This window comes from Zalophus californianus, chromosome 1 (assembly GCF_009762305.2).
Source record: "Zalophus californianus isolate mZalCal1 chromosome 1, mZalCal1.pri.v2, whole genome shotgun sequence".
NCBI lineage: Eukaryota > Metazoa > Chordata > Mammalia > Carnivora > Otariidae > Zalophus > Zalophus californianus.
In genome coordinates, this window is record NC_045595.1 from 38322587 (window position 1) to 38339772 (window position 17186).

The window sequence follows — 17186 nt, forward strand, 5'->3', positions numbered from 1 at the left end:
ATGATACATTCTGGAGCTTTCCAAGAGAAAGGGCTTGCCACCACCTGGAGGGGGGGTTATGCACATGCATGCACATATGTGCACAAATACAATCCTTTGCATAACAGTTGGGTCAAGGTAACTTCTGCTAAGTGTACCCCAAAAAGCCAATCCCTGCTCCCTTAAAACAACAACTGAGCAGTGGAAAAGAGACTTTACTTTCTGCAGATAGTCAGGAATTCCTGTGTCCTGCCCTGGGGGCCTCCTTCCCTCCCTCCCTCCAGTTCAGTCTCTGTCTCTCTCACTCTCTCTCTGGCCTTGGACACACGCCAGAGAAATTTCTACCCACATTCCTCTCAATGTGAAGTGCTGAGGACACAAGCTTAATGCTCTTTTAACGTAGTCTCCAAGTGTTAAGTTCTATAATAAGATTACATTAGAGCCAACGAATCTCGTGCACAACCCTGGAAAACCTTTTCACACTATTTCTGTCACACAGTTTAGGTTTTAAAAAGCTTGTGAGTTCCCAGATCTCTCCATCTGAACTCAGGAGCATCTGGGTATCAATGGCCTGGCCTAAATTTTAGCACTCAGATCCAAGCTGCAGTGTAGCCAACAGCCTGTTTCAAATTCCTAAAAATGAGCCAGTTCGATCCCGCTAGATGGCCCCACCCTTTACCTGGTGATGGCAGGTGGGAGGTGAGAAGGAGAAGATGGTACAGAAATATAATGTTATCTCTCACAGACCCCTTTTCTTCTTAGGATCTTAAAAGTTTGTGTTGTATTTTCTATTTGGGGGCAGGGAAAGGTATCAGGATGCCTCTTTCATTTCTATTTCCACTAACTAGATTCTCTCCCATAAAAACAGCCACTTAAAACCATTTTCATTATCTTTAAAGCTAATTAATAATAAAATGTATTACCATCCTTGAGAACTTACTACATTCCATGCACTGTGCTAATAACAAAAATAGACATCACTGAGCCAACATCACCGAGCCTTTCCTGGATATGAAGACTGCTCTAAGCACTTTTTACTTGGAATAACTCAGTTAATCTCCCAACGACTTCCAAGTCCCTATTTTTTTAGATAAGGGAAAAAAAGCTTAGAGAATCTGGTTGCTTCCTCAAAATGATGAAGCCAAAAAGTAGCAGGGCTGGACCTGCAAAGCAGACCTCTAAGCAAACTTCTTTATATAATCCTCACAGCACATCTATGAGACGGATGTTTTCATTCTCCCCATGTCTCAGATGGAGACAAGTGGCAGAGCATGTCGGGACCTGCCCAAGAACTGACACATCCAAACTCAGACGAAGCCCACTTCTAATCCACGCCTCTGAGCAGGGCACCAGGACCGCAACCCTGAGCTACCCCTTCATCCTTTCAGCACTGAGAATGTTTATCTCAATTACAAATCAGTCGTGTTTTGAAACAGTGGTGACAGGAACCAGGCAAGTACACAGAAAGGGGGATGGTGCCAAGTACATTCCCAGGAATGGGACAAGCCAGAGAGAAAGCGAGTGTGGTCCTGGGTTCGAGGGGGCCTGTCTTTCCCCACTCAGTGCAGAGTTCCAGAATCCCAGAGAAAACTGAGAAATCCAGAGGAAGAACACTTTCCTTTTCTATTTTGAATTCCTTCATTCAGGGGTTGATGAGAATCAGCTGGTTGAGCGTCCGGATAAAGAGCCAATGACCAGGGAGCACCTATCAGCCTTCAGGAATACCCCTACTAACAGGATGAAAATGGGAGGGGCTCCTCTGAAGTCCTTAGGTCTGTCCCCAAGGTCTTACTGCTCAACTGCACTCAGCCCTGCTTCTCTACAGGCTTCCTCAACCACATGGCTGGAGGACATTAGCTCAGTGGGTAAAGAAAGGGGCTAAAAGAGAAATGGAGAAAAGCTTCTCGGGCTGGGGGACACCGGGCCTGTGACAGCTTGTCTTTCCCAAGTGTGACAGGGAGACCACAGAAGGGACCTGGCTGGACACAGGTTCTTATTTGAGCTGCTGCTGCTAACAAAGAAACAGGAGAAGCAATGAGAAGAGAAGCAAGCGTGACTCTCACTGTGCTAAGCACTTTATGGAGAACTCTCCATTTGTCCTCATTAAAAAGCAATGAGGGAGACTCACCACATTTAAAGAGCCTCTCTTTTGTTGTTTACCAGTATATCCCTGGTGCCCAGAAGAGTGCTTGAAACAAGTAAGCATTCAATAATTATTTGGTGAATAAAGGAATAAATGTAAAGCATCCAAATTTTTGGAAAGCTTATGAGCCCTAGATCTCTCCATCTGGTTTCAGGAACAACTGAGTGCCAGGGGTCTGGCCTTTTCTAATTTTAGCACTTAGACCAAAGCTGCAATGTAGTACTCTGTGAATTTACTCTGTAAATTCGGCCATAAGAGCCACTGGTCAAGGACCCTCTCAATGACAGGATCCCTTCCCCATGCTCTCAGCATTATGGCTTCCTCATTCCTACTCCTTCAACCCCTGGCTGCTCCAAAAATTATGAACAATTAAAAGAAAAAATTCAAACAGCCTAAAGAAATAAAATTTCTGAACTTCATTTATAGTCAAAGAATTGAATAAGGAAAAAATGAAATACACTTTTTTCCCATGATTCACACGATAACAAAAAAATGTTGATACTCACTGTTGGCAAAGTTGCAGTGAAATAAACACTCTCATTCAGTGTTAATAGGAGTGTAAATAGGTGTACTTTTGAAAAACAGTATGACAAGAAGTATGGAAACCCTGTAAGAATTCCATAAACTCTCTTCTAGTAATTTCCACATCTAGAATATATCTAAAGAAATAAAAATAATTGACAAACACTTATGCACAGATATGCCCACTGCAATAGATATATTACAGAAAAACTGGAAACAGTCTCCACACACAATATTAAAGAACAGTTAATTAAACTGTGTTACATGCAAAAGGGTGACACAGTGTGTAATCATTTAAGATATCTTTACGAATACTTCATAACATGGGAAAATACTCACTGTGTAATATTAAATTTTAAAAACATAATTCTATATACTGGATGACAGCAATTTTGTTAAATATGTGTACATTCAGTGAAAAAAGGATGACAGAAAATTTACGTTATTCTCAGGGTCAGGACTCTAGATTATTCTTTCTTTTATACTTGGTCTACTTTTCTATAATTTCAAATTCCCTATAATGAGCTGGTTTAACATGTGTCATCAGAAAACAAAACGAAGTTCGTGGGAATTTCCTACTCTATTTCTATTACTAATAACATAGTAAGAACTTAGCTAGTTAAGTTCCCAGTGACAATTCTATATTGGTCTTCATGTATTTTTATCCCATGTAAGGAAATAAAGAGAGGATGTCAACCCCACTCCAGAGCTAGGGAGAACAAGACCTTGGAGCGTAAGTAGCTCCAATCAAACAGACAGCGTGTACCTCAAGAAACACAGGCAAAACACAATTATCCTTCCCTGTGCCTCAGCCCAGGGCAAAGCACCCACACACGGGAGGTGTTCCTCTGTACGGATCAGTCAGGTAAGGGCAGTGGACACTGAAATTCTCAGGTTACACAGAACACTCAACAATTTTGAAAATGCACAGTAGTAGTCAACTGGCAGGAACATTCTACTTTTACATACATCTTCATCAAATGGCCTTGTTTAAAAAAAAAAAATTCAGCCTTCAGAGGCAGGAGACAGAGAGGGAGAGACAGGAGAGGGCTGTACACCACTGTGTACAAGGGGGAGGAGGAGTGGCCAATCCAGAAGCTGGAAGACAGAGGGGGAAGGAGGGCCTGACAGTGGGGAGGAAAGGGGAAAATGGGCATCTTCTGAAATGAACATTTTTTAAAAGATTTTATTTATTTATTTGACAGAGAGAGAGAGAGACCGCGAGAGAGGGAACACAAGCAGGGGGAGCGGGAGAGGGAGAAAGCAGGCTTCCCGCCGAGCAGGGAGCCCGATCCCAGGACCCTGGGATCCTGACCTGAGCCGAAGGCAGACGCCCAACGACTGAGCCACCCAGGCGCCCTTGAAATGAACATTTTTATTTTTATTTATTTTTGTTTGTTTGAGATGAAGGTATTTAGGGGACATTTCTCATAGTTAATATGCTGAAACACTTGTAAATGGTGTCATTTCCCTTAACATTGCTGGAAAAAGGAGATAGTGCTGGAAATGAAATCCAAGATAAGGGCCATCTACATTAAAAAAAAAAAACAAAACACACACATTTTGGCTTTTGTCAGGTCTATTTTTTTTAATAGCCAACGTTTTAATAGTCATATTTTAATAATTCCACTTGTTTGGGGTATTCTATCATAAAAGGAAGGAAGAGGGGTGGGAGAAGAGCAGGGGATTCCCAACACAGAGGGTCGCAATTATGCAGTGGCCTGGGGTCTGTCATGTCCCTTTCTGGAATGTCGGTTTCATCTTTCGCACATTACAAGGAAGAAACCAGTCAAGTCCCACATTCTTTGGTCCTCTCTGAAGTTCTAAGACTACTTCACTGAAAGGCCGTTTGGGGGATTTTAGAACTAGATGGGGTCACGGCCACAAAGCACAGTGGTGTACAGCTCAATTTTAAACACACAGAGAACCTCACTGGAACTCAAACATTTGTTGCCTACACCATTAATGATGATACTGCTGAGGTATGGTGAACAAAAGAACTTAAAATGTTAGACTCTGAAAGCTGCAAGTAATTTTTAATTTTTCTGGGTAAACTGACTGAAACCCAACCAAAGCAAATTCTGGAGAAGCAAATGCAAACATAAAGCAATGGCTTGCCCTGGGGAAAGAGAAAGGAGTGATGTTCGGGGAAATAAAACAAGGAGAAGGTGAATGGCTCACCCTTGAAAGAACAGAAAATTCCTAGCTCACAGGCTGAAAATCAAGTTGGGGGAGGGGGAAAATACCAAAAACAATTCAGATCAGGAAAAAAAAAAATGCCTAGCAACTTAAAGTCTAGACATTTTGAAATCAAAAGTAATGTGAATTGTACCTCACCTAATCGTGGAAAATGCATACAGTTGACCCCAAGGGGTGATTTTATGTGGCTCAGTTTAATTTTAGTATTATCTAGAAGTAGAGGGAGAAACTCGATGATAATCTAAAATCTCAACATCATTTATAAAACAAATTCAAGAGACTGAGCTATCTTGAGATGGCCAACTTAGACATCCTGGCCATCATGACTCAGTGGAAAATATCGGAGGCCCCACCATTGCAGGGATGAACAACACAACAAAGAGGTTGCCAAAGTATCGTAAAATAAGATTTATATATAACATGTAATGACTTGGAAAAATACTTGTGATAGTGTAAGGGTAAAAAATAGGAAACAAATTAGTGTGTGCAGGACGAGCACATATAAACAAATCTACGTATACAAAATCCCGGCAGGATACTGATAAAATGTTGAACTGGTTAGGGGCGGCCACCAGTGAAATTGTTCTTCCAACATTTTCTTCCTCTAAGAAGGACATTTATTAGCTTCCACAAAGAGGGAATATTCTTACCTCACCCAATACTACCTTAATGGGATTTAGTACCTAAAGAGAGAAAGCATCTTTGTTATTATTTGACCTACAGTTTTCTAGATGCTTAAAGATTTGGGACCAGCCTAGAAATCTTGAGAATGTTCACTGTATTTCACAATTTTTGAATAAGTCAGAATCCTTGATGCTTTTAGTTGAGTTGAAAGGCAGACAAGCCCATCAAAGACTACCTAGATTAGTATAAGGTGAAGGTGACAGACTGGCATGTGGCTCAGGCACAAACTAGTACTTTACTAATCTGGAGACCATGTTAACCACACCAAGCTGTGGTGTACTTCAGATGACTGAAACAACATATTTTATGCATCCCCCTTTTCCTCTGCCTTTTCTTTTCTTTTCTTTTTTTGAGCCCAGTGTGGGGCTTGAATTCACAACCCTGAGATCAAGACCTGAGCTGAGATCAAGAGTCGGACGCTTCACCAACCGAGTCACCCAGGCGCCCCATCTGCCTTTTCTTTAAACAGTACTATCTCAACCATGGAGTAGAGAAGGAATTGAAAGGGGCAAAATGCGCAGGATTCCTTTGTGCAGAAGTGAATTTTTGTCTGATTACACGTGACAGGCTGTACCGTGACCAAGTACCCCAGTTAGCCCCTTGTCCGTGTGGGGCTGCAAGGGGTGGGGGTACATGTGATGACCTTAACAAGTAACAGTGATAAACAGGGACTATCCCCAGAAAAACCGTTCACAATGCCTACCATAAGCACCCCGGTAGTTGTACAAAGCCACTGTATATTGTAGGAGTGAGAGTCAAAACATTTTTGACGCTGGTTAAGGTTATAAATGACTTCCATGTTGACAAGCACAACAGTCTGTTTTTTGTCATCATCTCTTCTGACCTCTTAGCCACCTCTGATGCAGCTGACAATGCTCTCCTTTATTTTTTTTTAAAGTATTTATTTTAGGGAGAGAGAGTGCGAGGAAGAGGGAGAGAGAAAGAAACCCAAGTGCACTGAGCATGGAGTCAGACGCAGGGCTCGATCTCGTGACCCCGAGATCTGAGCTGAAACCAAGAGTTGGATGCTGAACCCACTGAGCCACTCAGGCACCGCAATGCCCTCTACCTTTAAACAATGTCCTCAGTGGGCTCCCAGTATATCTAAACCCCCAAAATTTCCTGCCAGCTTTGCCTCTTACTTCTCTACATCCTGTAACCAAATCTCTTAATGGTGTTGGCTTCAGAACACACATCTTGGAGCCCTACTCTCCTCTACTTACACCATGGCTCCCTTGGTGAGCCCACCCAGGTTCATGCCTTTACATATCACTTACATGTTTACAGGTCCTCAATTGGTAGCCTCAGCTAGGACATTTCTAGATCCACACATCCAAATGCCCACTTGACAGCTCAATCTGGGTGAATAATAAACAGCTCAAAGCCCATGTGTCTACAGCTATACTCCCGGTTTCTCCCACTTCCCTCATCCACCCTGACAAAGACTCCTGGCTTGACCAAACCTTAGTCAGCCTCCTGAAACCACCTGGGCACCTCCCTATACAATCCAGTTTTAGCAAGAACCCTGCTAAGTCAGTTTAACCACAAGCCCCTCCACCACCTTCAGTCTGATCACTGCTGATACCTGACTGGTTTCCTCATCCGCCATCATCCCCCAGGGAGTGTCTGATCATCCTGGCCTGTCTTTAGCAAGAGCCCTGTTGGATCTGTGTAGCTCAGACCCTCTGCTTACCCACGATGTTTCCTCTGGTAATTCTCCATCTACGGACACCCACTCTGCTCCCTGGTTATAAATTCCTACTTGCCTGGGCTGTATTCAGAGTTGAGCCCAATCTCTCTCCTGCATAAAATCTTACGGGAGTGTTCCCAACACCTACTGTGATAGTCCTGAATAAAGTGTATCTTACCATGTTTAACAAGTGAGATTAATTTTTTTGTCCTTTAATACCCTCCAACCTGTTCCCCCACAGGGTTCCCTATTTCAGTTAATGGCAGCTCCATCCTCCCAGCAGTTGCTTGGGCCCAAAGCCTCCATCTTCCCACTCTTTCCTTTCTACTCACAAGCAATCCCTCAGATGATACTACACAAAAATCTCAGAGTCATCCCTGATGCAACCTTTTCAAATTCCACATCTATTCCACCAGGAAACCCTTTGGCTCTTCCTTCAAACCAAAAGCAACTCTAACTACTTCTCTGCACTTCTATTGCCATCCTGATCCCAGCCACCACCCTCTATCACTGGGAGGATTACAGTGGCCTCCTAACAAGTCGCCCTCCCTATCACCTTGCTTTGTTCACCCACAGGCAAATTTCAAAATGGCTTCCAGAGTGGTCCATTTAAAGCATGATCAGATCCTGACCCTCCTCAAAGCCCATCAATGGTTCCCTATTTTACTAAAAGACTGAGTCCAGTGAGTCTTCATGCCCTACTCAGTTTGGCCCTGTTACTTTTTTTTTTTTTCCCAAAATTCATTTAACTTTTTTTTTTTTTTTTTTAAACTCTACACCCAACCTGGGGCTCAAACTCATGACCCCAAGATCAGGAGCCACTTGCTCTTCTGATTGCACCAGCCAGGCACCCCCCAGCCCTGTTACTTCCTGACCTTGCCTCTGACTACCTCTCCCCCTTGATGACTTTACTTCAGCCACACGAGCCAACTTGCTCTCTTTAGAACATGTTAAATCTTTGCTCCAATGCTCCCATACTTCACAGTCAGACTTAACCTGATTATTTACAGTTGGAACCCCTTCCTCAGGTAATTTGATCTCCCTCACCCCTCTATATTTCCTACCCAGCACCTATCACTGTGTATCTGTATTTTATTTCCCTGCCTGTCCCCATCCCCTAGAACCATGGGCAGAGGGCTTGATAGCGGTGTCATTCACTGATAGATTCCCCACCAACTTGGGCAATGCTGTCCATTAGAAATATAACGCCTGCCACACATGTCATTGTAACCACACTGAAGCAGTAAAAATTCAGGTTAATAATTTATATTATTTAACCTAACATAAAAATATGATCATTTCCATGTATAATCAAGTGAGAATAATAATTCAAATATTTCATATCTTTTTTCCATACAAAATCTTTTAAATACTCTGTCGAATTTACACTTACAGCACATATTAAGTTTGGGCTAATCACACTGCAAAACATGCGGCTAGTGGTTTCCATATTAGACAGTGTAAGTTTCCTCTATTTTATTCTACTCTATTGTATGCTTCTTCCGTTTCTTCAAAATCCTTGGGCACAATCCACTAAACAGATTTCCTAATCCACACAAATGGGTCCCAAGGCCCACTCTGAAAATCACTGTTCTAAATAAACTTTAAGGTAAGTCATCTGTACTGAACAGATTTTAGGGCACTTCCTCTGACCTCTAGGGACAGTCAGGACCCGATGAAAGGGAAACAGACTTCCAGAAAAAAGAGGCCTGGAGGGATAGGCCGAGGAATTAAAAGTACCATGCCAATCCACAGACTGAAATCATCACCATTCATCCGATGACGCAAGACTGTTTTTTTAATTAATAGGTAATTTTAAATAAGTCACTGCACTTTCAGATAATTAACAAAACATCTAATTACTTATAATTATATACTACATACATACTAATATACAAAATTCAAGGGAAAATGTGCATGATTTTCACACTTCAAAAAGAGTACATTTGAACAGAGCATAAAGACTTCAAGCTTTTTCATTCTTCTCCCCTCCCCACACCCACCATGCAAAGGCTACAGAAGTCCAAGAGTTCAGATCAAGGACAGAGAAGTACCAACTTAAATGATTAATCTTCATATTTCAATTGTGAACTCCCACTCACCAGCAGTCTTTTCAAAAGGTACTATAAACTTCAAATCGGAACTCAACCCTGGACAGAAGGTCAACTTTTAAAATGGACTCAAAATAAGGAATCTACCACCAATTGAACATTTGCTCCTTTAAAGTTCTGGATGTTACTAGATACGAGTTGGGTAATGCAGTCAAGGTTAACACAGATCTGCAACCTTAAACAGGGTTTTGTTTTTGTACAGTTAAGCTCCAAATTTCTTCCTGAGGTTTGTGAATTGCCAAAGTAAGGCAATACTTCCTACATCTCTGTTAAGCTGTTATGTTGTCACCTAAACTGAGAATCTCTTCCTAAGATGCTCAAGGTGAGCAACTGGGATATTTGTGCCCTTGGCAGATGGAAGAACAAAAACATCATTTTAAAAAGATGAATAAACCATTTGTTATTCGGTTTTGTATTTCTGATTGTTCACAGTGCAAAATATGGCTAGTTGATAATCGCTGCAGAGATTGCCTTTACTACTAAATACGCCTTCATGTACATTTCAACAAGTGGCTTCTGCTTGAAAACGAACTCTATTGAGCATATTTCTCTGGAAATCAATATTTAAAATTTTTTTTTCTTTGAAACTAACATTCAAGAGAAACAGCTCTTGTTTACAGAGTAAGTTAGTTTAGCATTATGGTTAACAATGTTTAAAAACAGCTAACTTAAAATGCAAACATTTAAATTTTGAAGTTTAACTGTTGGGAGGCCAAGTCAGTTCTATGAAAATATAAACAACATGAGGACAGTCATGTTTCCCCCAATTCCATCCCCTGTAAGAATATTTCAGGTCACCATTTTGTTGGGTTTAGGACTAAGACCTCAAACAACTCTGAGGTTGTAAGAGAGTTACAAATTTATTTATTTTCTGATAGTTACAGATTTAAGTGCTTGGGATGAACCTTGAAAACATCAAGCTAAGTGAAGGAAGTCACTCACCAAAGACCACATATTGTAGGATTCCATTTATGGGAAATGTCCCAAATAGGTCAATCTATGCAGACAGAAAGTAGATTAGTTGTTGTCAGGTGCTGAGTTGAGGACAGTGACTGCTGATGGTTATGGGGTCTCTTTCTGGGGTGCTGAAAATGTTCTGAAACCAGACTGGGATGATAGTTACAAACTCTGGGAATATACTCAAGGCCATCAAACAGTACATTTTAAGTGGGTGAACTGTATTTTGATATGAATTATATCTCAATAAAGCTATTAACAAAATTAACATGTCTGATAATGTTCATAACAGCATTGGCATGAAAGATACAAGAAAATCAAGTTAAGCTAACATAGCTTCCATACAAGGCTAAAATACAAAAATCCCTGATACCCTGGTCTCCCCATTATAGATCACTTTCTCCCAGCAACCAATATTTGCCCTTCCTAACACTAGTCATCATCATCGTTCATAACCTGGGTCTTCCCCTCTCTAAAATAAACTCTATGAGGACAGAGACCATGTCCTTCTTATGTCGTGTTATGATCTTAGCAACTAGCACATAATCATCAGTAAATATCTACAGTAGGAATTTATATATGTATGCAGTGTGCACTCTTGATGAATGAATGACTGAAAGAATGAAAGAATGACAAAAGAAAGAAAGAAAAAGAAAGAAAGAAAGAAAAAAGAAAGAAAAAAGAAAAGAAAAGAAAAGAAAAGGAAAAGAAAAGAAAAGAAAAGAAAAGAAAAGAAAAGAAAAGAAAAGAAAAGAAAAGAAAAGAAAGAAATCATCGGATTGGGGCAATTCAAGCAATCAAGTTGTTGTGTTTGAACTGTCCCCTTAAACCTGTTCTCCAATTCCCCCATGCTCCTGGCCACCCTGGTAGACACAACTCCCAGCAGCCACTGCGGCTTCTTGCAACCAGGGGACTATAATCTTACCAATTAACAGTCAATGGATGGGATATGTGCAATTTTTAACTCATTTGCATCAAAGAAAACTGCTTGCCATGGACTTCTCCCCTATGCTTCAACCATGTGAATAACGACAAAGTCCCAAGGTAGGAGAGCAAAAGAGAGAAAGAACCTGCCCAGGTAAGCTACACTGGTCAGACTGTTACATAAGAGAGAAGTAAACTTCCATTTTATGGAAGCCATTGTATGTTGCAGTCTCTATGCTAATACCAGCCTAGTCTTTACCCTGATTGTTAAGCCTGGGCATGGGTGTATGCGGAGAAGGAGGGAGTGAAAAGCACTGTCCAGTGCTTAACTGAACAGACTAGTGAATCAGCTAGGGTGGTTATCTGGTGGCTCAATGAAGACACTGTTATGTCTACACAACAACTTGATAAATTAAGTAACATGATTCAAATGTGGAATGCTATAAAGAGGTCATTTTGAAATGGACTTAACTTTGAATGTTATTGGCAATATTTAAATCAAATAAATACACACTTTCAGAAGAACCAATGGATATATTTTAAATAGCCAAATAGCCATTTTACCTTTATTTGTAACCAAGATATAATCTGCAATATGCAAGACACAATGAATAGTCTATAAGGATGCTTTATACTCCTTGATCCAACAAAAAAGGGCTCAAATTGGGGGTAGGAGAATACTGCAATTATACTTTCTTTTAGATTGTTTCTTAACTTTCTCACAAATAAATTGACCATAAAAAAGAAATTTAAAACAATTAACGAGCACATAAGATGTGAAACTTGAAGATGCCTAAAACGTTTAAAAATAACCACTTAATTGTAATCTATATGGGCTTGAAGATTACCATCCACTCCCAATACCACTCAGAACTGATACACGAATATGAATTTTACAAATTGAATTTGAATCTCAAGCAAAAATGCATGTAGGTGCAATGCCAATGTTGGGGGAAAGCAGAGAGAAAATGATGTATAAACCTTTATTAAACCACCAAACTAAGGCAGCCATGATAAAATGACATCAATATAACCGTGACCTGAACAAGATGTCTTTTTAGGTCCAGTCTTGACATTCTGTGTGACCATGGGTAAGTTACTGATCGTCTATGGGACCACCTTCCCAGTTTGTAAAGTGGAGATTATAATCATGGCTGCCTATCTCTCCAGAATACTAGCACCAAAGCCATTTTGTAGAGTGTTCAGATGTACTTGGGAAAAAAATTGTTTTATTGCTACCAAGTAAGAGGACTGTTATTTATGACTCTTCAGACCTTTGAATCTAAATTTGAAAAATGGCTTCATCTGTTTTCTGAATTTGCCTGGCCACTTTTATGCATATAAGTAGTTTTTCCCGAAGTGACAATGTAGGCATATTTACTTGCATCTATGCTTTTAATGATTCCCAGATTTCAAATGTGGCATGACATATACTGAGAAGCACCCAGCATCTGAAATCTACCTCTTTTTGATGGTGTGGAGATGGTGCTGGCTTCTCCATCATCACTGGATAGCATGATCTTCTCAGGTTTTTGTTTGCTTTTGAGAGACAGCGTGCCCACGCATGCACATGTACGAGGGGGAGGGAGGGGCAGAGGGAGAGAGAGAATCCTAAGCAGACTCTGTGCGCTCGATCTCACAACCCTGAGATCATGACATGGGCCGAAATCAAGAGTGGGATGCTTAACTGACTGAGCCACCCAGGCGCCCTGCGGTCTTCTGTGTTTAAGGCTTATTCCCCGGGAAGAAACAGTTGCCATTCCAGACATTTTACAGACTTTTTTTTTTTTTTTTTTTACATTTTTAACAAAGCTTTTTTTCCTTTATGTATAAGAGATCAAAATAAATAAGGATTAGTTTTTGAAGGATCTTTGAGCTTGTTAAAAGGTAAAAAAAAAAAAACTACATGTGATTTATAATTTAAATCTCTATACCTTCACTAATTTCTAAAAAAAAAAATAAAATTTGAAATGAGGGATAAGCATGATGGAATTGATATTGTAGAAGAATAAGAATAACCCAATGTTAATTGGGGGTAGAAAAAATGAAGTTTATTTAAAAAGATCTCAATCACAATAAGTTGGAGTGGGAAAAAACCATACAGAGAGATTGAACAAAAACTCTTCCTCCGAGATTCCTAGCAGTCAAGTTTAAAAGAAAAATTATATGAATTTGTTACTCAGCTTCCTTTGTGTCATGACAGGAGCCATCAGAAGGACAAAATTTTTCACTGTTGCTGAAATTTGACAAGGAGTTCCTCATTTGCAGTATATCGTACCATATAATACACCATGTCCTTGACATTAATTATAAAGAGAGATTTTTTTTCTCTCCCCATGGACTACCTCTCTTTAGTCAAAACTAATGAAAATTTAGTTGGAACCTTTTTTTTTCCCCCAAACTTGCCCCTGTCTCACGATATTTAAACTTTGAACAGTATCACAGAATTGGAAACAAATCACATCGTACACATTCAAACATGCCCATTTTCAAGTCATGGGTGTTAGCATAGGCATTATAAAGGCATCAAGTCAGAAGAAAAATAATTCATGCTTACAGGTGACTCCAAAGAAAACAATGAAAACTGCTCAGGATGCCCTTATTTGAAGCTGTCGGGGTAACACAACTCTCATGGTGAACATTTCATCTTTTCAACCATGCTTTCAGCTTTGCTTAATCACAGTTTTGAGCTCTGCTAGAAATCTTTGCTAGCTAATGGCACGAGATGAGTTAAACACCTGGCACAGCTTTGCATGAGGAACGTCTTGGATTGAGATCTCGCAGGGCTCATGGAGACCAGGAGACACAACGTACAGCCGAGCTGAGTCGCTGTGGCAGAGACGGAATGGCCCACAAAACAGAAGATATTTCCTGCATGGTCCTTTACACAAAAAGTTTGCAGATCCCCGAAGTTAACTAAGCTTTCCTTTTTAAGACTGGACAACTGAGTCTCAGCAAAGGGAAGTGCTTTGACTTGATAACCCCAAATACTAGCTGGGATCCACCCTTTCCGTGCTGCAGTGTACAAATGAGACTGTCCTCCGCGGCGGGCAATCAGGTACTTCCCACAAAGGTTTCATTTAAACATCAATGATGGTGAAATGCAGGAAGTTGGATTTTTCGCCTCCAATCAAATGTGCTAGAATGCAACTCTAAAAACAAATCCATACCTTTAAAAGGCGTCCTAGAGTTCCAGAATGCTCGGTGAGATTAAAAACAAAAGTGATCTAAGGATCTTCATGTTATAAAGGGGGTTCCAAAAAAACCCAAAACATGTTCAACTAAAGAGTAGGAAGTCTCTGTCTTACAAATTCATAAACTCAATTTAGTAATATCTGAGTGAAGACTCAGTGCAACCAGGTCAGCAAGGAACCTGTTTTAAAACAGACACAAATCCACTAAAGCAAATGGAGATGTTATGGGCCAAAATTCAAAAATAAAATGAAGATGCTACTTGAGAAACCTCAGCCATGAAAATGACCTGCAAGATCAACTTGTGTCAGATGACCACAGCCACACCAGAAAGAGACCTTTGGAAATCAAGAAAATACAGAGCATCTATAACCATTTTAAACAGAGTGCTTTTCTGTCCCCCCTCCCAAAAGTGAGTTTGAGAAAATTTAATTTAGCTTTAATTCATCAAGCTACATTAGTGTCTCTGAAAACTTCTAATTTTAAAATCAAATACTCATTTGATTTTCAAGCAAGGTCAAGAGAACAAGGCAGCCTAGCGCTGACATCACAGGGATATGCCCCACGCCGCTCAGCAGTTACATCAATGTGCTGGGTTGCTATGGTGCTTGACTATTAATTTCTGAAAGAAGGTGATTATAAAGCCGCCAGATGAACATCAATCGGATGACACCACTTCGGCACAGAACACTGACATGCGCTACTCATGTTTGCAGCAAGTTCATTTTTATGAATCACCACTTTTGTGATGTGAATATTCCTTTCTAACTTTAAGCCCACCAAGACAACAGCCAAAAAAAAAAAAAGTTCAGCTTCGACAAAGAAGATAAAGTTTGATAACATTTTGGGGGGAAAGAGACTCTGCGGACCATTTCTTAAGGGCAATCTTTTCTTGAAAGATCTCCCAAAAGACACTACTACATACGGACTTACACACAAATGCACGCACATACATTTGGTGGCTACACAGATCGGAAAAGAGTTCAATTAAGATAGACCTAGAAGGAGGGAGATACGGGCCAAGATATAATTCCACTAATCATATTTGCATTTACCTTTTTGGCTTCTGGAAAGCAATCTTCAGGTATAGTCACCTCAAAAGGTCACTTCTTACCCTGAAAACAAAAGAGAACGTCAAAATCCGAATGTCAAGAGACAGCAGCAACCACCCATCTGCCTGGGATAGATGCAAGAACGACAAAAGAACTCCGTTACATTGCACAGCAAACGACGTTCAGAGTTAATAAAAACAAGTCCCAAGACCACTGATCTGGCGCACAGGCCTGTGAGCTCCTCAAGACAACAAAAACAACGTGGGTGGAAAAAGTAAAGGTGAAACATTTCAAATTTTGCATATGAACTTTTTCTCATCTTGTCATCTATCAATTTATTTTCTGGTGCAATAATACGTGACTCATAGGCCTTTGTTTTTGGAAACCAGACTGCTCCTTGAACGTGTCTGTTTGGTTAACATCCACAACATCTCTGATTTCATTAAAGCACAGGCTTGTTCCCCACCCCCCCTTAGGAAGAGAGTGAGTTCTTATAGACAAGATGCTTTATGCCATCCTGGAACCTTTCAAAATGAATACAAGCACCAAGATCTTCAAGTCTGGGGAGGGGTAGGGGGTTAATCAGTTGGTGAAAGCTGTTCACACTATGTTTTCCACTTAGCATTTATCTACCAGATCTACCAAGTTAAATAAAAATGGTCTGTGTCAGATGAAATAAACAATTGAAACCGACCTCCCTAAAACACAAAGAAAGACTGGAACATGTTTTATCCCACATCTACTCCTGCATCTGCATACTCTCTTATGCAAAACAGTGTGTAATCCTCTAAGAAACATTACAAGCTGCCTCTTTCTGCCCATGTAACTGGGATCAACATATGGCACAAGTGAAAAGAAAAACATTTGTTTATTAATTTAGATCAAGTTACCGACAGGGTACAGGATTCATTCCACATTAGCTGACCAAATGCTCATGTAATTTTTTTGTAAGATGCTAAGATCGTATCGTCATTTTACTAAAATGTTAATATCCTTTTGCTCACTCTTCAGAACAATATGTAATGAAGTGGTTTTAATTTTATACAGAATATATCCCTGCTTATCCCTCTGCTGTCAGCCCCGAATGTGGAAAGGCAAACATTATTGAGAAGAGTTAAATCTTATTTCACAAGGGCTAAAATTTGAAAGTGGCACTTTGGTGAGTACTATCTTTGAGGAATTGATCTGAGGCCAATTTATGACATTTCCACAAGCAAGTATATGCAGATTCTTGCCATAAAGATTGGAAAAAAAATGCAGGCTCTGAGTGAAATCATAATTTTCATGTTTACTGTAAGAGGAAATTGGAGGTTTTCACCATAAATGTTCACCATTTGGGTGGGGGAAAACCCTCGCTCTGGGACTTAAAATTACTATTTTGCAACCTGCCCCAAACCTTTTTGTTTTTACACAAAACAATTCAAATTGAAAATGAAAATTTTGAGACACACTGCTGATGTGTGTCCCCAGGATTGGTTTCTCTACCGGTGAGAACTCTGTCACAGGGCAAATGGTGCTCAGAAAACAGGGAGCAATGATGTTGGGATCCTCAGGGTAATGGGGAGATCTGCAAAGCAGCCCAAGAGCTCATTAGATACAAGGCACAGCAATAATCTTATACATGAAAAATTGCCATCTCACCAGGCATGCAATCTTAAATGGAAAGGAAGTGAACTCTGGCAGATCCTACTGAAGTCAAGGCGAGAACGGCCATTTTCCCTCCTTTTTTACTT

The 17186-nt window shown here is 40.3% G+C and overlaps 1 protein-coding gene across 8 annotated transcripts in view; it reads right to left on the bottom strand.

The window, feature by feature from the left end:
- Positions 1–17186, bottom strand: part of FOXP1 (forkhead box P1) — a 574460-nt gene that overhangs the window by 305281 nt on the left and 251993 nt on the right. For 7 of the 8 annotated variants that reach the window (XM_035728162.1, XM_027584350.2, XM_027584344.2 and 4 more), the window contains one exon: positions 15457–15516. The exons of the other annotated variant lie outside the window; for it this stretch is intronic. The gene's annotated coding sequence lies outside the window, so the exon portion shown is untranslated. The remainder of the gene's footprint in view (positions 1–15456; positions 15517–17186) is intronic. 8 annotated transcript variants of the gene reach the window in all.